The sequence below is a fragment of the Sinocyclocheilus grahami genome, unplaced genomic scaffold (genome assembly GCF_001515645.1).
Source record: "Sinocyclocheilus grahami isolate Dianchi unplaced genomic scaffold, SAMN03320097.WGS_v1.1 scaffold936.1, whole genome shotgun sequence".
Lineage (NCBI taxonomy): Eukaryota > Metazoa > Chordata > Actinopteri > Cypriniformes > Cyprinidae > Sinocyclocheilus > Sinocyclocheilus grahami.
The window spans coordinates 1-25,847 of record NW_015506115.1 but is presented as its reverse complement, the minus strand read 5'-3'; the positions used below and the strand labels follow the sequence as shown (position 1 = coordinate 25,847).

General features: G+C 36.9%; 1 long non-coding RNA gene across 1 annotated transcript; it reads left to right on the top strand.

The window, feature by feature from the left end:
* Positions 1 to 10,055: 10,055 nt before the first annotated feature.
* Positions 10,056 to 25,476, top strand: LOC107564465 (uncharacterized). Its single transcript, XR_001606236.1, has 3 exons — positions 10,056 to 10,161; positions 15,188 to 15,304; positions 25,142 to 25,476. It is a non-coding gene; the product is annotated as an uncharacterized lncRNA (long non-coding RNA).
* Positions 25,477 to 25,847: the final 371 nt, after the last annotated feature.

Below are 25,847 nucleotides of genomic sequence, written 5' to 3'. Positions count from 1 at the left end.
ATATGTCAAGTTTGCGGCATAGACGCTTTAAAATACGTCCAAAAGTTTTACACTTTTATTGTGGGGACATTTCCCCTAAACATGGCGCGGCACAAAACGAAATGTGATTGGTTGCTTTACCTGTCAGTCATATGGCCTCTTGGGTGGGCCTTGGCCATTCAAAGCGACCAAGATTCCCAGACCTTCTGCCGTCAGTCTGAAGGTCTGGCTACGCGAGACTAGAGGCTGTTAAGTTTGCCATTATCTTTTATTATTTCTTAGAAAAATAAAAGTCATGTGGTGTGAACAAAACTAAATTAAACAGGAAATGATTTTATAGAGAGGACCACTGCAGACCCTCACAAATTTATGACAAGGTCAGCAAGTCTCTTATATCATTTATCCTTTTTATGGCAAGGCAAGATTAGTGAAATGTCATGTGGTGCACCTCTCTCAAAAAAAAAGAAAAAAAAGAAATTATTTAATAATTAGCCTAAATAATAATTAAATAGATTTTTAAGTCTATATGTAGAAATATGTTAAAAAAATTAATAGAATTAATAATAACTAAGATACACTGACATGTATTCAAGGTGTAAAGAAAGTATGTTATTATTTTTACTTGGTTGTCACACCACATTACTTTTTTAGAGTAATTAAATTAACTTTTTCAAAACCATATGAAACCCACATGAGTAGAAAGAGTACATTTACAGGGACTTGGCTCATTTATTTTAAACACATTTTACAAATAATTTAAAAAGGTTTTTACTTTCTTTTGTCATGGACTCTCCTATTTTTTGACCTAAATGATGTTGGTACATAATGACTTAAATTTCCTTTTGTATTTAAAAATATGGCTTGGATTGACATGAGGGAGTCGATGATGATGAAATGTTCATTTTTGGGTGCACTGTCCCTTTAAGCATAAAGTAATGGCACAACACAACATCCCCTTACCGCCAAGGGCAAAAAAAAAGTATAGTAAAACTATCAAAACACACCAATCAATCAACCAAACTGTTTGAACACTTACATCTTACCTTGGGTTAGTGAAGTGTGGTGCAATTGAGATTGTATTGTTCTTTATCTTCCCACTATTTAACCTAAGAGTCAATACCTGGACCATAGTGCCTCTCGCTTCATTATCCTGACCAAATGAACCTTGACATATCTGTTGCTTCGAACAACACATATAAGTCTGAACGGTGATGGAGGCATGGCAGGTAGGGAATAAGCGTGTCACTGTAAAATTGTTACAAGAGAACCGCACACAGCCTTGAGCTGTAGGCTGCACTGAGGAGGCGAGAGGGAGGGCTGCAGGGATCAATATCAGTGAGCAGGAGAAGAGCGAGGGATGGAGAAACAGAGGGGTAAGGGACTGAAGAAAGGATGAGGAGGCGGGGTGAAAGGAGAGAAAAGGAGGCTGGTGGGGAGAGAGAGCTCAGAAGACCAAACATTCTATCAGATTCCTTCATTTTTGTAAAAGCACTGCCAATATTTTTTATCCTTGTTTTTCCCCGTTGTCTGTCTCTGCATGTTTTAGCAAGTCTGTGAATTTTTCACTTCTGTAACCGAATCTGAATTTCTTTTCCCATGTAACGCATCAACCATGGTCGCACACCAGCCTGAGGGTTCAACACCATCTGGCTCAGCCTGCTACAGTTGCCACGCCCTAAACTCTCGCTATTGGTTGAGCTGGAAATACTGACGGATCTGCCCATATGCAAATGTAATGTGTACATATGCTATGTAAACAAAAGTATTGGGACACCTGACCATTACAGTGACTTTAATGACATTGCATTAGTCATTAGCAAAATACATAGACATTAATATGGAGTTGGTCCCCTGAAACCCCTAAAAAACAGCCCCATAGTATTAACCCTCCTCCATGATTCATCACTCTACAGGTTTTCACTGCTCCAGAGTCCAGTGGTTGTGTGCTTTACACCACTCAATTCAGCGCTTAACATTGTACATGGAGATGTGAGGCTTGCATGCAGCTGCTTGGCCATGGAAACCCGTTCATGAAGCTCCCATCACATTTAGTCATTTTTAGCAGACGCTTTTATCCAAAGCGTCATACAGTTTTTGTGCTGATATTAATGCCAGTGGATGTGTGGAAGTCTTCAGCTATGGAATCAGCAGAGCGTTGGCGAGTTGTATGCATCATGTGTCTCAGCACTCGATGACCGGCTCTGTGACTTTTCATGGTCTTACGAATCATGGCTGAGTTGCGGCTGTTCCTAAATGCTTCCAGTTTCCAGTAATACCACTTACAGTTGACTGTGGAATATATAAGCAGGGATGAAATTTCACAAACAGACTTATTGAAAGAGGCATCGTAACCTTATAGGTAGCATGTATAGCAATATCACTTTTGAAGGTGCAAAATATGTGATATATTACATTTCCGTATGGGTTAGTGGACGACTACTGTATATGTTTAATGTGGCTTGAGAAGCTCAATGTTTACACTTTTGGGGGAGATAAACCTATTAATCTTTTTAAGTATATTATCTCAATAATAAGTACTCCTTTTAAAAGTATGCTACAGTGTATTTCTTTTCACATGGGTGAGCATAATTGATGTGAAAATGTGGGCAGTCGTGTATCACAATTTCTGATGTTCAAATATAAAATTAATATTTTTAGACGCTTGTAATATACGATATACATATAAAAAAAGCTTTATTGGACTGCTGTTCCCTTGGGATTCTGTGAAGGAAAGTAAATTCCCCACTCATTTCATTGTGCAGAGTTGTCATGCGTACCAGCACTAATACAACAAAGATAAACAAACAAGATGGGGACAACTGAGTAAATTGATTCCTCACAGACATTGTAAAGGAGAAAACCTGCAAGGTGAAATGTTCAGCAATAATTCAAAGATTTGTTTCCTTTGTCTTCCTCACTTTTGTCCCCAGCCTGCATAACACTCAGTCCACCCAGACACAGATGTGTATTTCACATTGAGTGATATTCCTATTAGAGCAAGAGGTTTCTCATACCAATGAGGTGCTTTTCCAGCTTTGACTGGAATAAATGTTCTAGATTGTTGAGCAGAAACTGTCACTGCATGTTTATAAGATTAATCAGATCCTACAAGTTCAATATTCACCTTACAGCTCTTGTTCATTTCTGTTAAGATAGATGTCATGTGGCAGATAACTTACTGTTTTACCTACTGTGGTTTGTTGCTGAGACGGAAATGTTACGCCCCTTACCATATTGTGATGCCTTGTCCCGGCGCGATGAGACAAAAACATTAAAACCCATTATAAACGAGGCATTTTTTGCATCCAGTGGGGACAAAATTACGGATTATAATGACTTATACTGTCTGTTTACGCATTGCGTTGCATCGCGCCGCATAAACATTACCATGTCTGCATTTGTGATCGGAGAAATTACAAACAACAAGCCCTACTCTACACTGCTCAAAACTCGCGTTTGAATCGTCAGTGGCAAATTCTTTAAATATAAAAAAACGTACTTACAGGCTGTGAGTCAGAAGCGCCAGACTGTCCTTGCAAAGTTGCAATTGCCCTACTTTATAGAAACAGCTGGCATTGTAGGTTACTCTCCCAGGTTCATGAAATAGTCCTCCGTAAAATGCGCTGCACACACTTCAATATTTGGGTTGAAGTGTTCTGAAACAGTGTTGTAACTACAACTTAACCACTAATTTCTAGTTGTGTCCTCTTTTGAAAGGCCAAGCAAAGTAGTTTCGCTTTCACAACAAAACACACAGAGTCTCCATGACATGGCAGTGGCAACAACAATACTACAGCGAGAATAAAAATCACACCCTCTTTCTTTGCGTATACATTTGGGCGGCATTATGCAAATCTTCCCACACAGTGACGTAGACATGTGGGGGCGTGTTTAAACGAGCCGTTTTAAGAGGGCGTGGATGAGTCTTAACTTTTATAAAGATTATCTCTTTGGGTTTGAGACTTTAGTCTTTGCAACTTTAGGGATCTTATCTATTCACGAACAGCTTGTAACACTCCAAAGAGAAAGACAAACTTGAAATCGCATCATATGACCCCTTTAATTTTTCACTGTATATAGTAATTATCGTTAATTATCTTACAGTTAACCAATTAACTTCAGCATGTGTACATGTTTTTTTTTTAAGATTACCAAGTTTGTTAGTGATTTTATTTTTGTAAGCATTATTTGCTTGCAGTATCACCCCACCACGGGTGACCAACACAGCGCTTTGCATCACCCTGAATAATTTTGAATGATCTTAACAGTAGATTGTAAGGACACTGTTATGACTATAATCTGTCATGTAATTCATGTCCATCAATAATCTCCATTTTTGACAGCTTTCAGTGCAGGTTCATTGCAGTGTTACTGAAGCCTCAAGCGTTACTAGCCTCAATTTTTCTAATTACATTATCATTAAATGTTATGAATCTTTGCTGTTTTATCTCTGTTTTTTTTTCTCTGAGCAGCGTCTGAACTGATAAATCTCTTTCTTGCTTTAGTCACCTTCTAATTAGTGTCACAAGCCTGGAGCCCCTGTTTATCTTCACTGGCCAAAGGAAGTTACTCATCTTTATTTTTTATCTCCCTCTGTCCTTTGGGTGTTCATAATAATGAAAGTGCCATGAAATGGCTTGCTGTTATCTAACCCAGACTTACATTCTACAGTTTTAAAAGTTTGAAGGAATAGTTCACCAAATGAAAATGTGCTCAAAATGTACTCTCCCTTAGCCCATCCAAGATGTAGATGACTTTGTTTCTTCATTGGAACAGATTTGGAGAAATGTAGCATTACATTACTTGCTCATCAATGGATCCTCTGCAGTGAATGGGTGCCGTTAGAATGAGAGTCCAAACTGCTGATAAAAACATCACAATAATCCACAACATGACTCTAGCTTAACAGTTATTGTTTTGTGAAGTGAAAAGCTATTTGTAAGAAACAAATCCATCAGGGTGTTTTAACTGTAAACCGTCACTTCTGGCCAAAATACTAGTCCATAATCCATAATAATGTTTCCTCAAGTGAAAAAGTCCTCTCACATCAAAATCCACCAATATATTTGTTTTGAACTGTTTTTACTTGTAAATTGTGCTGGATGATCTGTGCATATTTCACTCTTGATTCAGTCGAGACTACTTTTCACTGGAGAAAGCAATATTAGAGGACTCGTAATTTAGCCAGAAGCAACAGTTTGAATTTTTGGAGTCGTTTGAGATACTTTTGGATTTTTTTAACAAACACGCATCTTGGAGTCGTATGAATTACTTGTGGATTTTTTTATCAGCTGTTTGGACTCTCATTCTGACGGCACCCATTCACTGCAGAGGATCTATTGGTGATCCATTCGTGATGTAATGCAAAATTTCTCCAAATCTGTTCTGAAGAAGAAACAAGCTCATCTACATCTTGGATGGCCAGAGAGTAAATTTTAAGCAAATTTTCATAATTGGGTGCTCTCCTTCCAGAAAAGTCTGCATTACAATGATGCTCTTCTTTGAACACCTACAATGTGACACTTAAACACTTACAGCGATAATGAATTCAGCAGTCTTTTGCTTGCAGTATCACCCCACCACGGGTGACCAACACAGCGCTTTGCATCACCCTGAATAATTTTGAATGATCTTAACAGTAGATTGTAAGGACACTGTTATGACTATAATCTGTCATGTAATTCATGTCCATCAATAATCTCCATTTTTGACAGCTTTCAGTGCAGGTTCATTGCAGTGTTACTGAAGCCTCAAGCGTTACTAGCCTCAATTTTTCTAATTACATTATCATTAAATGTTATGAATCTTTGCTGTTTTATCTCTGTTTTTTTTTCTCTGAGCAGCGTCTGAACTGATAAATCTCTTTCTTGCTTTAGTCACCTTCTAATTAGTGTCACAAGCCTGGAGCCCCTGTTTATCTTCACTGGCCAAAGGAAGTTACTCATCTTTATTTTTTATCTCCCTCTGTCCTTTGGGTGTTCATAATAATGAAAGTGCCATGAAATGGCTTGCTGTTATCTAACCCAGACTTACATTCTACAGTTTTAAAGGAATAGAGGAATAGTTCACCAAATGAAAATTTGCTCAAAATGTACTCTCGCTTAGCCCATCCAAGATGTAGATGACTTCATTGGAACATTGGAACAGATTTGGAGAAATGTAGCATTACATTACTTGCTCATCAATGGATCCTCTGCAGTGAATGGGTGCCGTTAGAATGAGAGTCCAAACTGCTGATAAAAACATCACAATAATCCACAACATGACTCTAGCTTAACAGTTATTGTTTTGTGAAATGAAAAGCTATTTGTAAGAAACAAATCCATCAGGGTGTTTTAACTGTAAACCGTCACTTCTGGCCAAAATACTAGTCCATAATCCATAATAATGTTTCCTCAAGTGAAAAAGTCCTCTCACATCAAAATCCACCAATATATTTGTTTAGAACTGTTTTGAACTGTTTTTACTTGTAAATTGTGCTGGATGATCTGTGCATATTTCACTCTTGATTCAGTCGAGACGACTTTTCACTGGAGAAAGCAATATTAGAGGACTCGTAATTTAGCCAGAAGCAACAGTTTGAATTTAAAAACATCTTAATGATGGATTTGTTTCTTACAAACACGCATCTTGGAGTCGTATGAATTACTTGTGGATTTTTTTATCAGCTGTTTGGACTCTCATTCTGACGGCACCCATTCACTGCAGAGGATCTATTGGTGATCCATTCGTGATGTAATGCAAAATTTCTCCAAATCTGTTCTGAAGAAGAAACAAGCTCATCTACATCTTGGATGGCCAGAGAGTAAATTTTAAGCAAATTTTCATAATTGGGTGCTCTCCTTCCAGAAAAGTCTGCATTACAATGATGCTCTTCTTTGAACACCTACAATGTGACACTTAAACACTTACAGCGATAATGAATTCAGCAGTCTCTGAAAAGTCAGTGGCCCAGGGTAAGGTCGGCTATGACAGTGAATCTCAACCTTTTGGTGTACTTGTGACACTTGAATTCAGTAGTCTCTAAAAAGCCAGTGGCCCAGGGTACACTGGGCTATGATAATGAATACAGAGATGAACATCCATTGTTCTACATTCTGACCACGAGCAGACACACAGCGCCCGATCACATGACTCTATACTAGTTTCATTGGCACACACAATGTATAGCTTATAGCATTAGTTATTCATGTTGTCATGAATGAGATGCCATGGGTGTTCCTGGAATAAAGATTGATTTAAAAAATTGGTCTTATGAGGAAACTCACTGGTGAGACATCCTAGCAGAACAGAGGGGTGGCTGCGAAAACAGATATGGGGTGGTCAGCTCTTTCCTGACCTTAAGGGTCAGCATTTTCAACACTACATGTAAAATATGCAGCATCTTCATAGAGCCACCAGCATTTCTAGTTCAGCCGTTTGAAATTTATTTAACAAAACAGTTTTTCTAAAGCAGAATATCTGCTATATGGAAAGTATAGCACATCTAAGCTAATATTCTAATCATGTTGTTTGTAATTGAAAGATTAGGTGACACAAGTAAATCTGCCAGTATCAGTAATGACAAATAATTAGAACTGAATGAAAATAAATGAACACATTATGCCCCCTATAGAAAGATCAACATGCTCTTTATATTTGTAGCAGTGATATGGAGGCTTTTCATCTCCAGAGACACAGAGTTTCAACCGTTGAATATAGATACAAATAATCCCGCTGAGCAAGGTTGACAGTCTAGAGCGTGAAGATGTGTAGCTGAATAACCAGAAGCTCCACTCTGTTTGTGTGTGTGTTTGTGTGTGTGTCTGACAGCACGAGACGTCTCAAACCAACCAGACTTGACAGTTTGTCTCACACAGGGACACCTCTAGACATTTGAGTGTGTAACTAGGAATATATTTGCTTGATCTTGCCACATATACAACACATATATGGACAACATTAGACTGTTATCTATCTATCCATCTATCCATCTATCTATCTATCTATCTATCTATCTATCTATCTATCTATCTATCTATCTATCTATCTATCTATCTATCTATCTATCTATCTATCTGTCTATCTGTCTGTCTGTCTGTCTGTCTGTCCGTGTGAAAACTAAATGTATTGAATGTGCACTTGCAGTCAAATCTAAAAATCTGTATTTTTAGATCTGTATTTCAAAACACTGTACTCACAGATAATATATTACTAAAATGAAAGGCCATTTAAGTGTACTTAAAGAGAAAAACTTCCTTGACTGTCTTTTAACACACGTACACTTTTAAAAAGAATACCGTGTAATAGTGTCATTTTAAAGGTTTATCTTTAAAGTATTAATCAAATCATTATGTTTTAATAATCATTTGTCATGCTTTAAAGAAGTACATTTTGTAGTGTGTTGACACATCAATACAGTATGCTTTAATCATTTCTGAGACAAAAGAATTATGAAATTACATATAAAGATGCACTTAAGTCCTGCTTGGGTCTATCACAAAATCAACACACATTTGCACTTGTTTGCACATATTTTTGTGACCTGACCTCTGAGCAATAAATGTAATAAGCCTTTTTGGCTGAATCTGGACAAGTGCGGATCTCTTTCATCTCTATATTATTGTATATTTTGGATCTACGCACCTTATGTTAGTTGCCTACTGGATTTTTGGTTTTGGTGTTTGGCGCTACAACCTTTTCTAATTGTGGATTGAATAATAATAATAATAATTTTTGTTATTATTATTAATTAATATAAATTTTTTTTAAATATAAAGTGGAACTGCATGCATCCCTGTTTCATGTGTAAAAACCATGCAGTTACTGTCCCAATAGAAGGTCACACAGCTGGACAGAGAAAGAACAGAAAAGGGGAAACGGGAAACAGTGTTTGCGTGAGCATCTATGTACACGCATGAGTCATGACAATGCCACATATACGCCTCTCAGCTGAAGTAACAAATCGCTCAACCCTACCCATAGACCTTAGTCAATGTAGACGCTATATTTACATTCATTTCTCCACATGAAAATGAGTCTGTTTAACAGTCTGTTTAATAGGTTGTACTGGCTAAATTTAATTTATCACTTCTAATTTTCACGACATTCACACAAAGTTATTTATCCACTTGAAGAGAGTGTATTTTTGTGTATGTGTATACCCCTTTGGCTGTCACAGACATATTTTCCCCCATCTTATCTAATCCTTATCCTTTCTTGTGTCCTGCTATCTCCTGCTCTGGCATCAGTCCTCTAACTAACCTACCTCAGTCTTTTCCTCCATAACCCAACTCCTTGCCCTCCTCTTACGTGCATTCCTTCATTCTGTCAGCCCCTCGCGATCCCTCACCATCTGTCCTGTCTCGATCTTCCTCTCTGATTATCTCTCTCTTTCCCTTATCTGTTTCTCGCTGGACATCTACACATCACTGCCGCTTTAAAGTCGCTCTTGAGTAAGAGATTGGACGGGGCCGGCGAGGGAATGATAGCGCTGCTCCAATACTGTCATGTCTCAAGGCGCTCTCGCTCAGACTGCACCTGCCCCTCTTGTGAGCCCAGCCAACTGTCACTTAGTGGGACATCTCTGCTTGTTTAAGCTCTGAGATTTAAAAATCATAGTCTCTTTAAATCATGGTCTGTCACCTTTACATCAGAGGATCTGTCCACTCGAATTTTACTAAAGAAAGCTGAAACTCCATTTAATTTAATAAATGTTACCAAGTGAGAACTGGGTGAAAATGTTTTGTTCCTCTGATTAATTATTTATTTTTTCCTTTGAAAACATTTGAAGTTAATATGTGTTTGTTTATTTTTATTTATTTATTTTTTTAATTCTATAATTGGACTGTTCTCATCTGTATAATGTGAGAATTATTGCGCTGAAAAAAATGGTGTAGGAACAATTTTCACTCAGAAATGGCTAGTCGATTTAAAAAAGGCAAGTAACAATGAATTTAACATGAAATTTTGAAGTAGATAAAAATGAAACAGCATTTTCTTGTAAAACATACTCCAATAATTATTGTTTTTACAACTTTGACATTTTTTTTACAGTGTACAATTATTAAAAAACATTTTTCTTACTTGGCGATATCATCTTAGAAATCGGGGGAACTCATATTTTGGGCCTGACTTTAGGAGATGTGCGTGGGCTCCTAAACTCCTGCCCCCATCCAATCCGCATCAAGACAGTGTCTCCAGGTAATGTTGGAACTGTACATTCTCAGTTGTCTGGGTTGAACGTGGATTTCTTTTCTCTAAATATTTTTTTTTCCTCCAATGGTGTTTCTTATCATTATTAGTGATCCTTGATAATTTTATGGTCCACAAAAATGTTAAGCAGAACTGTTATAATAATAATGGGGCAGCAAATCAGCATATTAGAATTATTTCTGAAGGATTATTTGACCCTTAAGACTGGAGTAATAACTTCTGAAAATTCATGCCATTTTGTTTAAAATTACGTTTTAAAATATACTGAAATAGGAAACATTGCTTTTAAATTGTACTAATATTTCACAATATTACTGTTTTTTACAGTATTGTTGAGCTATTTTAGTATAATTTAAAATATGATTGATTAATATTTATTAAAATATGATTTATTAATATTTAATTTTAGTTTAAGTTTTAGTAATTTTATGTGCTTTTGACACTTTTCTAAGCTTTGTTTTAATATTAGCTTTAATTTAATTTTATTTCAGTTTTAGTTTTACTCATTTTTTTATATCAACTTAAGCTTTTAATTTAGCTTCATTAACGAAAATAAATTTTAATAGTTTCAGTTTTAGTTAACAACAACACCAGTATGACATACTCTGACAACAAAAAATGTTTTCTGAAGCAGAACAAAATCCATCTTTGTCAACTGTTGATAGAGAGTTGGGTCCCTGGTTGCAGGATGGTGGTATTGATGTCACATGGGTCTGTAGGGGGCGCTGATATTTATCACAAGGTGTCATGGCATGATGATTTTTTTTGTCAACCAGTTTGTCACACCTGACCATGACTTCCTCCGTCCTCTATTAGATTGATGAACAACTTGAGTCCTCTGCATCCTCTCTTCTCTTTCTCTCTCTCTGCCGTTCTCACACCTCTAACACTATTAACGGCAGAGTATTAAATTGAGCTTTGTCAGTAAGGTTGTAATTCACTGTTGCATGTTGCATGAGCTGATGAGAATATCTCATAGACCTAGAAATACAGACTTACACATCCTGTTCTGATATTAATATTGTCTTTTGATCTGCCTGTGTATCCTATATAAACGCAGCGGCCACAGAGAAGAGGAGCTTTGTGCTAATTCGGGCACTTCTATTTAAAAAAATATCAATATGTACTGTCCCTGCTGAAATACATCCAAGTCTTTATAAAAGCAACTCTGTCTTTCCAACAGTGGAATTGATCATAATGAACGCCTGAGGATTTGCTTCGTTTAGACCTGTTTCATTTCCATTGTTTCATGTTGATTTTGCACTTCTGCAATTTACTGAATTGCTACCGGCTGATAAATTATTAAACTAAATGTTATATTTGAAGAAGAAAATTTGAGTGATGCTTGCTTGTGCAATATTTGCCACCATGATGTGTGATGGGGTGCGTTTCCGAAAAGTAATTATGGTCACAAGTTCCGTCGTACCCAGTAGAGTTCAGTGAAATTTACGAACATAGTTATCTAGCGATGCTTTTGGGTTGCCAGATAATTGCTGTATGGCTGCTGAGCTGTTCTGAGTGGCATTTAATGCTTTGTAATTTACAGTATTTTTGGTGGTTGCTAGGGCAATTCTATGGTGTTTTCAGTGGTCGCCAGAGGTGTTCTGAGTGTTTTTGACATGTTGCTATGTGGTTGCTGCTGTATTTTTGATGGTTGCTATGGTGTTTCTGATAAAATGTTTAATGTGTCGCTGTGTGGTTGCTAGGAAATTGTTTGTTTTGTTGGTTCGAGGTTGTTCTAGGTGGTTGCCAGCTCACTGCTTGTTGCTGAGGTGTTATGAGTGGTGTTTAAAGTGTTGCTAGGACATTATTGTGGTTGCTAGGGCATTTCTAGATTTCTGTGCAGTTGTTGAGGTGGTGCTTAATGTTGCTATGCAGTAGTGTGTTGTGGGTTGTTGCCAGGTCATTGCTATGTGATTGCTAAGGTGTTCTGAATGGTGTTTAGTGCATTGATATGAGGTTGCTGTGGTATTTATTGGTGGCTGCTAGAGAATTGCGATAGACATTTTGGTTGCTATAATGTTTCTTGAGTATTCAAGAAAGTTGCCAGGTCATTGCTAGTTGCTGAAGTGTTCTGAGTGGTGTTTAGTTGCTGGCTATTCTGGGATGGTACAAGGGGCAGTGCTAAGGTGTTCTGAATGGTGTTTAGTGTGATACTATGCGGTTGCTAAGGCATTCCAAGGAGGCTGCTACAGTGCTCTGAGTGGTTTCTATGTTCTTTATTAATTCTAATTCTTTATTTATTCTGGTATATAGACACAAATTAATTCCCTCCTTTACTGTAAACCATGGGATTTTTTTGCATGCTTTATCTTCCGGAAGGCAGAAATCTTATTAATGTTTAGAAAAGTAACAAGCTATGATTTGAGGTGTCATTCATGTCCATAACACAAACAATGCAGGACTAGTTACATGCTGAAGTTTAATACTGTACTTTGTGCAGATCCCTGACCCTAATGCAATCCACACTAATTTAATTTCATTTTCATTTATTTTATTTATAAAGCACAATAAAACAACAATGGTTGACCATTGTGCTGAACAATATAGTTTAAAAGGAATCAAAATACATAAAATGGTAAGACATGACAAACAAATAATAATTTGAAATAATAAACTCCTGTTGGCTCATACACTAAAAGCCTTCTCAAAGAGGTAGGCTTTAAGCCTTGTTTTAAAAAGGGATTCTGTTGCAATTGTTCTAATAGAGATTGGAAGGCTGTTCCACAATTTAGGGCCGGCTATGGCAAAAGCCCGGTTACCTTTTCTCTTCAGCCTAGATCTAGGAACCAATAAAAGTTTCTGATTCGATGACCTTAGACATCTAGCTGGACTGTGTAAACTCAAAAGGTCAGAAAGATACGAAGGTGCCAGTCCATTTAAAACCTTAAAAACAAAAAGTAAAATTTTAAACTCTATTTTAAAATGGACTGGCAGCCAATGCAAAGAGAGTAGGACAGGGGTAATATGTTCGTATTTGCGAGTGCCGTTCAAAAGTCTAACAGCTGCATTTTGTACTGTTTGTAGGCGATTCATACATGATTGGTTAATACCAATATACATTGAATTGCATTAGTCCAGTCGAGATGAGATAAAAGCATGTATAGCTCTCTCGAACTCAGCACAAGTTAAAAAACCCTTCACCTTAGCAAGGAGTCTGAGCTGAAAAAAACTTGATTTAACTACTGCATTTACTTGCTTATCAAAAGTCAAAGCAGAATCAAACACAACACCCACATTTTTTACAGAGGGCTTGACATATGCAGCCAGATCACCCAGCACTTGCTGTATGTTGCCAGATACAGCTAAAGAACCGAACGCAATTGCCTCAGTCTTACTCTCATTGAGATTCAAAAAATTATGAGACATCCAAGCCTTAATATCAGACAGACAAGCAGTTAAATCACTCAAACTCTGGTTGTCATTTTTTTTAAAAGGCACATAAATTTGCGTGTCGTCAGCATAACAATGAAACGACACTTTGTGCTTATTAAAAATGGAACCCAACGGGAGCATATACAAAGAAAATAAAATTGGAGCAAGGATAGAACCTTGAGGAACTCCACATGTCAACACTGATTTAGAGGATGAGCACCCATCTACACAAACTGAGAAAGTTCTATTTTTTAAATAAGATTTGAACCATTTTAGGACAGAACCATTAATACCCACACAGTGTTCAAGACGGGAAATAAGAATACCGTGGTCTACAGTGTCAAATGCTGCACTTAAGTCTAAAAGCAAAAGTACTACAGAGTTACCAGTATCAACTGGTATCAAGATATCATTTAACACTCTTAAAAGGGCAGACTCAGTACTGTGATGTTTCCTAAAACCTGACTGAAAAGTTTCAAACACACAATTTGAATCTAAATAACTTAGCAGTTGATTAAAAACAACTTTCTCTAAAATTTTAGAAATAAAAGGTAGATTGGAAATCAAAAAGACTAAGAAAAAGAGATCTTAAGATCATAAAATGTAAATAAAGTAAAAAGGCTAACAGATAAAATGAAAAGATTTCAATATTAACTAAAACATTTTGTTCAAAATTTTCTATAACCAAATTATCCGAGTTAGACTTTCCACATTAATTTAATCTGATATCCTTGCTGTATATAATGGTTTCTAAATAGTGATATATCTATAGTGTCTCATTTGGTTTTATTTTGTCCTAAGGACTTTCAAGAGAAACAGCTGAGACAAAGTCTGAGTATTAAAAAGTATGAGTATTTGGCTGAATTGAGTAGAGTTCCGCAATAGTGTCCTCCTGGAATATCATAGCGGTCATTTCATACCTATATGATGTGTGCGTGTGTGTGCTCATGTGGTGCTCATGTGTTGCTTTATGAGAACTGTGAGCTATGTTTTATTACTAGGAGAGGTGGAGTGGGGGTGGGTCTGTCATTTTGATGGGTTCGAGAGGCACTCTGTTCATCTATAACAGCCAAGTGGCCTGTCATCAGAGACCATAAACCACAGCAGATGAAATAAAGAGATCAGCCATGTTGAGTGAAGTACTGGGCAGCCGTGCCAAGACTGTGTGTGTGACATTTTTCACTTTAATCCAGGGCTGTGTATGTGTGTGTTGGAGAATGTCTCTGTATGGCACACACTTTTCATTATAACCCGAATGTGTTTCTACAATACGGCATTATACTGACCATCAACATGTGAATTCATTGTAGTCTTCGGTAGCATTTCTGTGCAGTTCTGGCCGGAAGGTAGAGCAACCCTGGCTTCATTTGATTGATTAGAAACACCTCTAATATCTACAAAGGTTAATCAATACCGCCTCGAGGGAATGGGCAGAATTGATCTTTGTGTGTGTTTATTTTCGCAAGCTCTTCAGTTTTTTTGAATTGCAGATCTTGAGGTGGGTAAGCACATTGTCTCATTTGTAAATGTTAATGTATGGGATATTCTTACTGTATGTGTTTAAAAAAATCTAAATGTCTCTGTTTGTTCGCTTTTCCATCTTTCCCTTTATTAATTCTTTTTCTGTCCTTTTTCCCAGGCTCAACTCTATGCAAGGATCTAAGGTTATACCTTAGCAAATGTTTCACACCAGGTTCAATAGACAGTCAACTCCAGCAGGTGATCCGAGAAAACCTCTACTTGAGAGCTGTGCCCTGTGAGTACCCCAAAAAATATTGTTCAGATGTTGCTCTTTAAAACAAAAAAAAAATTTTTAATAAAATAATTTATGTTTCATTTGAAGGAGAAGGGTGTAGTTTTACTAGCACCACAAACAGAAAAAAGTGACTGTTTTCCAAACAGGTTTCCCAGATCCGCCCCCATTTCTGTCATTGGTCAGACAAACAGATAGCTCCTCCCCAAACTCACGTCATTGGATGAGCTGTTGTTGTGTCTGATTGCTTAAAGGGGTCATATGATGCGATTTCAAGTTTTCCTTTCTCTTTGGAGTGTTACAAGCTGTTCGTGAATAGATAAGATCCCTGAAGTTGCAAAGACTAAAGTCTCAAACCCAAAGAGATATTCTTTATAAAAGTTAAGACTCTGCCACACCCCCCTAAAACGACTTGTTCTAACACGCCCCCACATATCTAGGTCACTATGTGGGAATATTTGCATAATACGCCCAAATGTTCACGCAAAGAAAGATGGCGTGGTTTCAGGAACAGCAGTTAGTGTTGAAGCAGCCATGTCAGGGAGACGCTGTGTGTTTCAGTATGAAAGCAAAAGCACTTTATTTGGCCTTCCGGAAGTAGATGCATTTAGGAATCTTTAAGATCACTTACAACAGAACAGCAATGCATTTTATGGACGACCGTTTCATGAACCTAGGAGAGGAGGTAATTCTGACTTTGCTATGACAATCTGGTGCTTCTGAATCAGCGACTGTAAGTATGTTTTGTTACTAGTTTAAGTATTTGCTATTGATACATTTATTTTGAAAGATGAAGCTCACGATTATGGTAAGGGGCGTTACATTTCCGACAAGTGCTTGCGGTGTTCGGCCAATCACAATGCACTGGGTCAGCTGACCAATCAGAGCAGACTGCGCTTGTCGGAAGGAGGGACTTTGTAGAGAACGAAGCGTTTGAGAGAGGCGGGGCATATTGGACCTACAATAATGTACAGTATTTGAAAAAGAATGTGTTTTTTTAACATTAAAGCATGTCAACATATTCTGTTACACCAAATACACAAAATAATGATCTTTAAAAAAGCATCATATGACCCCTTTAAACAAACAGAGCAATGTTTTGTTACTGCCTGTAGGTATCAACTCTGTCTCAGCTGTTTGTCTTGAAAGTCCTTAGGACAAAATAAAACCAAATGAGACACTATAGATATATCACTATTTAGAAACCATTATATACAGCAAGGATATCAGATTAAATTAATGTGGAAATTCTAACTCGGATAATTTGGTTATAGAAAATTTTGAACAAAATGTTTTAGTTAATATTGAAATCTTTTCATTTTATCTGATAACCTTTTTATTTTATTTACATTTTATGATCTTAAGATCTCTTTTTCTTAGTCTTTTTCTCAGGAGACAAATCTGAGAAGCAGAAGACCAAAGCAAAAGTCCCCATTTGCTTCATTTAATCTCATTGCATTAATTCATTTGTAATTCTTCTTTTCTATGGTTAAACATACATACACACACAAGTTTAAACAACCCAATAAACTACTAGAAAATGAGCTTATTTCATGCAGTAGCACTTAACATCTTGCACGCAGACTGATCAAGCTCAAGGTACTGCAGTTTTTCTGATGAAGTGTTAATTGAGGTTTGATCCATTTAATAGAAAGCAGGTGTTGACAGCTCCAATTGGTTTCACTGCGACGAGGAAGGAAGGATGCGGAGAATGAAAGAGAGATAGCGAAGGGAAAGGTGAAGATAGTTACCAAATAAACATTTTTTTCTGTCATTATTTACATGGCATTCTCATCCTCAAACCCAACATGCTGTATTATTTCTAATGGAACCCTAAGAAATGTTTGAAGAAACCGTCTTTATACTTTATACAATCCTTTAATATGAGCAGTGGTGTTTTGAATGCATATCTTTGACGCTCTGTGAGTGAGAACCGTTGAAGACGGCCTCTTAACATTTCCTTGCTTTTCACTTTGCTTTTCATGCTCTTTTCAATCAGTCGTCTCTCTTTCACACCCTCTGTTCCACTCAACTCCCTGTTGCTTCATTTTTCTCTGCCCTTTATACTGAACTTTAAAATCCTAATTATATTTTGAGTAATTTCTTTCTCATTTTAATCTTTGTGCAGCGATAAGACACAGTTTTGGATTAACCTTCATCAAAATCATAAGCTTTTGTTAAGTAGATGAAGTTCTGCTAGTTTTTACAGCGGAATTATTACCAGAGACATATAAGGAGGGGGAGATCATAGGTATATAAGTCCTGTATTTCAGTTAAAAGATGCAGTCACCATTTTTGATCAAGTTTGTTTACTCTAAAATGTGCATTAGGTAGATAACCATAAAAAATACAGGTTTATAGTGTGATTTAATGTAAAGAAGCTGTCAATCAATCTTGTCAGATTTTGTTGCTGATTTGAAATAAATTATTTAAGCAGAATCTTGACAAACTGTTTTGGAGATTTTAGCCATTCCCTATTCAATTTCATAGGAGCTGTACTTGTCTATGTACATGTCTATTACTTACATAGAAAGTAGTTGTCTGGGGTATTACCAACCCTGATAGCACATGTACGTCACGGACATGTCTATCTGCATTTACATCTGAAAGACGTCTATAGGATGTTTCCTATCAGATGTCAAATAGACATTCAGAAGATGTCTTTAAGATGTTTATGATTTAGAATGTATGTAAAACTGACATCTTAAAGACGTTTATCAGATGTTTGTACACAGCAGATGCTTTCCAGATGAAGCAATCTTTAACAGACATCTTGCAGACGTACATGTGCTATCTGGGAAGATGGCCGCCGAGTGAACTGACTTGCCTTAAGGGGACTTTGAATACATTGTGAAACTTTCGTGGCCACTTCAGGAACTTCCTGGAGAGGCTGGCGCTCTGTTTTTCTCTTTCATTGTTCCTCAGACATTGTTTGAAAAGTTTTCAGTCGGTTCTCATAGTTCGCCCGAAGGACATGATGCCGTCTGGCTCTGCACATGTGTTTGAGCATGTGTGGGTGTGTGTTTGTAGGTCATGCCGAGCTTGACGATGCCCGTTGTGTGCCATTCTGCTTGCTGAGACACACACACATAAACAATAACTGCAGGCATGCCTTTGAGCTTGTCTTGGGCTATTCCAATACACAAATAAGCTTCATTTGTAATACAGCAACACACTTCAAGATTTGCACGTGCTGCTCTCACATGGACACCCTCAAACATTCATTATTCAAATACTTACACAGAACAGTGAACACACAAAACACACTGTTCTGGTTAGTTTCCTCTTCATCTCAGTCTGCTGAAGGAGGATAGGGCCCCTACAGCTAGGTACTTTGAATTCCCAATTTTGTCCTCACCTAAAAATGCTACAGTTAGTCCTGGAGAACAAAAGCTGTTTGTACAAACAGGAATGTTTGCAGATGTGTCAGCTGCTGATGTGTGATAATGATTTTAGCCATTGTGCAGTTTAATTTTCAGTCATCCATTGTATTTGAACTTGCAGATAATACTCTATGTTGATATATCATGCAATATTTGGGGATAATGATAATTGGAGACGTTAAATTTAGCCCTTTTTGATGGTATATTCAAGATACTGTATCTGATTATCACATTAAGATTGATTTCACAGCGTAATTTGCCAGACTGACAGATTGCATTTGAAAAAGCTGATTCTATTATGATAGTGACCTGAGTTCAGATTATGAATAATCATCACAAGGCAGTCAAAGCTTTAAAGGACACAGATTTGTTCAGAGGAATGTGATTATGATGTCCGTTTTTGCATGCAGAGAACTTATCAAAGTCCTTTAAACAAGACCACCCAGTGAGCAGCCGTCTTGCTAATGCTTCCTATTTCCTACAGTCACTGATTTTTTTTCTATTAATTTTTCAAAGTGGTCTGTTTCCTCATTCTTATATTGTCTTATCCCAGAGGAAAGAAAAATCAAAAGTGAGATCTCTTTAACATCTCAAATATTTCTTCTAGACAGAAATGAGGTTATTTTAACATCGAATGGAGATTTTTGCTCGAGTCTCCTGCTTCTCAAACTTGTCTCCTGAGACAAAAACTCTAACACTCTCACATTTGTCTCATTTAAAGTTTTAGAAGAGACCTCATCATCATCACCACACACTGTTCTCAGATTTTTCTCCTGAACTAAAGACTCTGGTGGTCTCATAATTGTCTCCTCCAATGTTTCAAACAAGATCTCAACAACATCACACACTGTGCTCAGATTTTTCTCCAGCAAGAGACTCCGGATCTCTCATATTTGTCTCCTTTAAAGCTTTAGAAAAGATCTCAACAGCATCACACACTGCTCAGATATTTCTCCTTAGCTAGAGACATAATGATGATGTTGTTATTTGCATAATGCCACCCAAATGAATACGGAAAGAAAGAAAGCGTGGTTAATGGTGTTGTAACCGCAATGTCATGGAGACGCTGTGTGTTTCAATGCGAAAACAAAAGCACTTTATTTAGCCTTCCGAAAGTAGACACAATTAGGAATCAGTGGTTAAGATGTATTTACAACACTGTTCCGTCTGTACAACAGAACTGTTGAGCTTGTGCTGCGCATTTTACAGAACAGTTTTCTGAACCTGGGAGAGTATACGACCAGCTGTGCACAAAGGCTGTTACAACATTATTAACTGTCTTTATAATTGCTTTGGAAGCTGAAGCTTACGATTACATTTCCGACACACGCTTGAGATGTTCAACCAGTCACAACACACTGGGTCAGCTGGCCAATCAGAGCACAATGAGCTTTTCGGAAAGAGGGGCTTTGTAGAAATCAACACGTTTTAGAAAGACGGCATAGAGGAGCTACAATAATGTACAGTATGTGAAAAAGAATGTGCTTTTTGAATATTAAAGCATGCTAACATATTCTATTACACCTAATACACAAAATAATGATATTTGAAATTAGCATCATATGACCCCTTTAAGTTGCATCAGACAATTACTGATAAATATATGAAAATCTGTAGGCTACACATAACTGGCTCATCTGTGTTTGATAACATAACTTGAAAATAATGTGTTATATTGTTGTGTTACTCCTATTGTATGTATGATGTATTCATTACATTACTGTTTTAAAAAGTCGCTTTCTCATTGAAAGTCCCATTAATACCAAGTACGAAATAAAAAGTGAAACAATCAACTACAAACAATCTTTTCATTCAGTGGTTGAAATGAAAAAGCACTCTATTCACATGCTTTTAAGGTAAAGTGCATAATTTCTGCAACACTAACACAAAAATAATAGAAAGTTTCTTCACATCCAATGATACAGATTTAATTTGCAAAACAGCTTATGAATCATCAAATAATAAAGATTTCTCTCATTTCAATGCAGGTCATTTGATAATACAAATTTCATTCACAGTGCTGTAGTGAATATGTAATGACAATAATGTAAATAAAGTGTACTGTTAGTAATAATAGCAAAGCTATTATAATGCAGTGCTGCCAGGCAGGTGTTGTATAAATTTATAGGAACATTTTCATTTTGTCAGCAGTTTCTTTTCATATCTTTTCACTCTCTTTGTTACCCTTTTGACTTTTACATGTTTTTTATACTCTGAGACCAGCTCTCTCAGCTCTTCTGACAGCTGAGTATCTTGAATGCTTCGTTCAGACTCATGAGCCAAATGCTTTCGTAATATACTATTTATCTAGCAGAATGTCCAAGCTGCTCTTTTCCATACAATGACAATTAACAATTGTCTCTTGTGCCCATTCACTTTCATTGTCTGGAAAAATGTCTTCACTCAAGGAAGAAAGTCATACAGGTTTGGAACGACATGAGTGAATGATGATAGAATTAGCATTTTTGGGTGAATTATTCCTTCAGTGTAGCATAACTGTGTAGATCTCTCAGCCTGACCCTGAAGCGGCTTTAGTTTGGCTAAGCAGAGTGGACAGGAAGGCCTGCCGGGGCCTCCGGCTGAGAGTTCTAGTTTCATCTGACAGAGATGGAAAATAGCAGAGTAAACAGTCTGGATGCCTCCAGCTTGGTAGTCATACTTTACCTGTCCGATGTATGCAGCGGTATTGTTGACGGTAATTGGGGCGAAGTGAATGCATAAACCATCACGCCTTGATCTAAGGTCAAAAATTAAATAAATAAATCAATGGAAATAGCCAGAGTCAAAGCCTGACCTTGAATATGCTGACAAAAAAAAAGAAAAATGTTAAATCCTTATGTTGATTTTTGATGGATGTTATATTGTGATGAGTATATTTTGCTTGTATCTGTATTGAGTGAGTGGACCCATTGTCTTTAGCCAAAAAAAAAACTCAGTATTGCATATATTCTTCACAGAAAAGCCAATTTCAGAATATTCCAAGCAGGGTGTGATAATAAAAATAAGGCACTGTCTATTTACACTAAGTGCAAATCACCAACAGAAGGCAATTTTCACTAACTCTATCCACCATTGCTTTTATAATTTACCCTTAGTGCAAACAGCATATGATTTCTATTTAAACTTTGTATGAATATCATGTATCAGTATTTGCACTTAGTGTAAATATGATGCTATTTGTATCTGTTTACATACGGTGCACATGGTATCCAGCACTATTTACAGTAATTGTAGCTTCTTTTGAATATCCGCTGTCTAAATGTAATTCATTCAATACCAAATTTTTTTCCAATTAAATATAAACTATGTTGCCCAATATTTGTGAGTGATATATTTTTGTGCTTAATAGAATCACGTGACCGCAGCTTTATACAGCAAGGCGACTCACTAAGAGCACAAGTGTGTGTCTAGTCAAATGACTGCAGTATAATGATTGTATTAGACAGTGTATGACTGTATCAGACTATTATTACATAATGTCTTTCTCATAAAGCTGTAGGCAGCAGGAAAGTATGCAGATATGTTGCAGTAATGCATTCAAAATACAGTAGAATACTTAAATCATCAGCTAACATCTTACTTTCATATTTGTATTTCATTTGATGTCTATTTAACTCACTTTCTGTTTGTATTTTCTGACTGGATTGGATTGTGTAATGCTGTTTATCCCATCATTCCTCATTTCAAGTTCATAAAGAGCTCAACAGTATGCCTACAAGCAGGTTATAATATCAATGTCTAGGGCAGTAAATTAATTCTCACTATATGTCCATCTGATTCCTACCATCCACAACAGATTATATAGTTTTTTTAGGATGTGTATTCAGATATTAAAGTCATTTTGTATTGATTCCAAATGAGAGCACATTAGAATAAAACAAATATAGCTGCTGTTCAATTAAACCAAAGCCATTGAACAATAGACATCGACTGGCCCAGCAGGCTGAGAGAGTTCACATGGTCCACTGCTAAAGAGGAGCGCAGGACATAAAGGATTAAACCACTTAAAGGAATTAAGAAACTGTCGGCCATTTATCAATTATTCATGCAATAGAATCAAATTAAATGGCTTTTATAATGGGTGAGTACAGAGGGGGTCTCTTTAGAGAATAGATTGCACACTGCACAGATTACTCTGCTTTTGTATGATGTACAATGAACTTTCAAATTCAGCTGGTTTGATTGCATTTTGAAAAGTATAAATTACTTGAAAACTCTTTTATACGCCAATGCTGCTCAGCTGATGCATCAAAGATTGATTGAAGTTGCATAGTTTTCCCTTTGGCATCATGTGTTTGTCATTAGTTTGCTTTGTGTTTGTGCCGTGAGGATAGTTTGTGGTCCTCCACCACAGTGCAAATAAGCTGTATCAGTACGCCCTGCTGAATACGGTTTACTAATGTAGAAGGAAGACTTCTGCTGAGTGTGAACTGAAGTGTCACTCTTGCTCTTGTCTAGCTGTAGGTCTCTCGATCTGTCATAAGAAGGACCTTGGGTTTGCTGAGGTCACGGTGAGGTTATTTATAGTAGGTCATCATTATGACACAAAGGGTCAGAAACCTGACAAATAATTAACAAGCTCATTATTAATTCATGGAGGGAGAGAGCCATAATGTGTTCTTGATGTCTCTGATGTGTGCTTCAATCACTTAGCTGGAGCTCTGAGAGAATTATTCACACTGAGCTTGTCTGGTGTCTGTGAGGAAGTATAACTGAAATCCTCTCCAGCCTTTGGGAATTTGCCGGTATTTGTAGATTTGTAAAAGAGTGGAAGATCTGTAGAAGAATATTTTGGCAATAGTAGCAAGCTGTTGTTTGCCTTTCAAGTCTATTTCAGTGACCAGAAACAGTTCTGATGCTACTGACTATATTGCCATCCCATTACTACTGTATATTTATATTAAAATATACAAATTTGCCGTTGGATTAAGTAAAAAAAACAAAAAAAAACAAAACAGTAATAACAAACTACACGATAATTCCAAAAAGCATGTTGGATAAGTATTTATATAGCAAATATATAGCTTAACTTTGCCTATAAAAATACAGTTGTGACATATAAAGGTACAATTATGAAAAAAGTCACAATATTTAGATATAAAGGTCAAACTGAGAATAAAAATAGCTTTTGTGAGATATAAAGATGCAATTTTGAGAAATAAAGGTACAATTGTGAAAAATAGCTGTAACTTTGAGATATAAATAAATATACAATTGTGAGATATAAAGGCACAATTCTGTAAAGGGCACAATTTTGAGATATAAAAGTCAAATAGTGAAAAATAATTGCACTGGTGAGTTTTGAGAAATAAAGGCACAATTGTGAAAAATAGGCAGAAATTTGAGATACAAATATAATATTGTGATACATAAAGGTCCAATTGGGAATAATAGTTGCATTTGCTTCAATTTAAATCAAATGTATAATTTTACCATGAAGACACAGAGAATGTTATTAAAGAATTTGTCCTCATAATATTTGCATACTGAATTGCCTTTGCTCTTCTTTCTGGCATATATTTGTGTACTGAACTTAGTTTGATCGTTTCTTTCCCACATCTATTAACCATATCCATCTTGTTACATGTCCACTGGCATGGAAGAAACCCGCTCAATACAGTCCAAACACCAGCAGCCTGCCGCTGCAAAACACACAGCAGTGTGCTAGTCTTCACAATGATCGATGATAACATCAATAAAGTCATCGTGTATATTACTGATTATTAAACGAACACGCAGTTGTGCATACATCACGACACACAGTTTGCAAATGCATAACACGTGATATGTAGAGACCTTTCCAGCATTCACAGCAGTATCCTGGCCCAGAATCCTCTCATTGCATGTGCATTTGGCATTGCTTAATTTTGTACACACACATATGCTCCCACACACACCCTTGAGGCCAGCCTTAAATTAGACAGACGATGCATTTCGCTCTCCTCGCTCCGAGTGTCCTCTTGTCTTGCTGTGATTGACGTGTGGTGGGTGTGGCGGTAAGTAATTCGGTCTAATCATTCCAGCAGGCCCCTGGCTGTGTGAACTGTGGGTGAATATATCAATACACACAAACAAACACACTGCAGAGTGCAGGACCGCCGAGCGAAGCGCTGGGACTAATGTTCATGTTGTGATGTACTGGGGGATTTCGCTTATCAGACTCTTAATTAGAGATATTGAGGCAGAAAGGAGTGATAAAGAATTCGTGATTGATGTTGTGTCAGTGTGGAGCCGTTCAAAGCCTGTGGAAAGAGGGAGGGCTGTGTCAGATTTTCTAGGCTGTATCGCTGTAATTGGTCTGGGCTGTTCATAGCCCTGTTAACTTGTCAGTCAAGGCTGGATGGAGAGGGGATTGAGCTGAAGGCTGTAGTGTGGGTCAGCAATCTGTCAATAGTTCTGTAAGATATTTGGGCTTGCTGTATTTAATGCATCCCTTACTTTTTGATGTCACCCTCAGGTACGACTAGACAGCCACGAGACGGTGAGATCACGGGAGTCGACTATAACTTTGTCTCCGTTGAGGAGTTCTTCTCGCTGGAGGAGTCGGGGGCACTGTTGGAGAGCGGGAAGTTCAAAGGTCAGCCTCATACCTGAATAATTCATGAATATAAAGAAGAGGAAGTATAGAATTACAGTGCAACTTAATTATTTCATTACTTGTTGTTGAATGTTCCTTGGATGTTTTTTAAGGTCATGCGTTAGATCTATGGGGCTTTGTATCCAGTGTTGATCTATTGATTCACAGTTCTAAGAGCTCCATTTACACACATCAACATGCATCAACACAGCTGTTGTGCTTGCAATACTTATCTATATTATATTATATTATATTATATTATATTATATTATATTATATTATATTATATTATATCAGCATAAGTCCAATGAAAATTTTAATAAAAAATGTTTTGCTCAGTATTTTTTTCATTTGGTTAATATGCCTTTTTAATTATATTTTAATATCTTAATATATTTTAATATGGTTAAACAATCATGCTAAACCTGATTGTGGTCTTGTAATATATCACACGTAATGAAGTAATACTGATCACAGAATAAGTGGCCTATGAGTAAATATGATTTCCCTTCAGTTTATCTAATTTTGTCCCATCAGCCGTAGCTTTTAAAGGGGTCATATGATGCTTTTTTAAAGATCATTATTT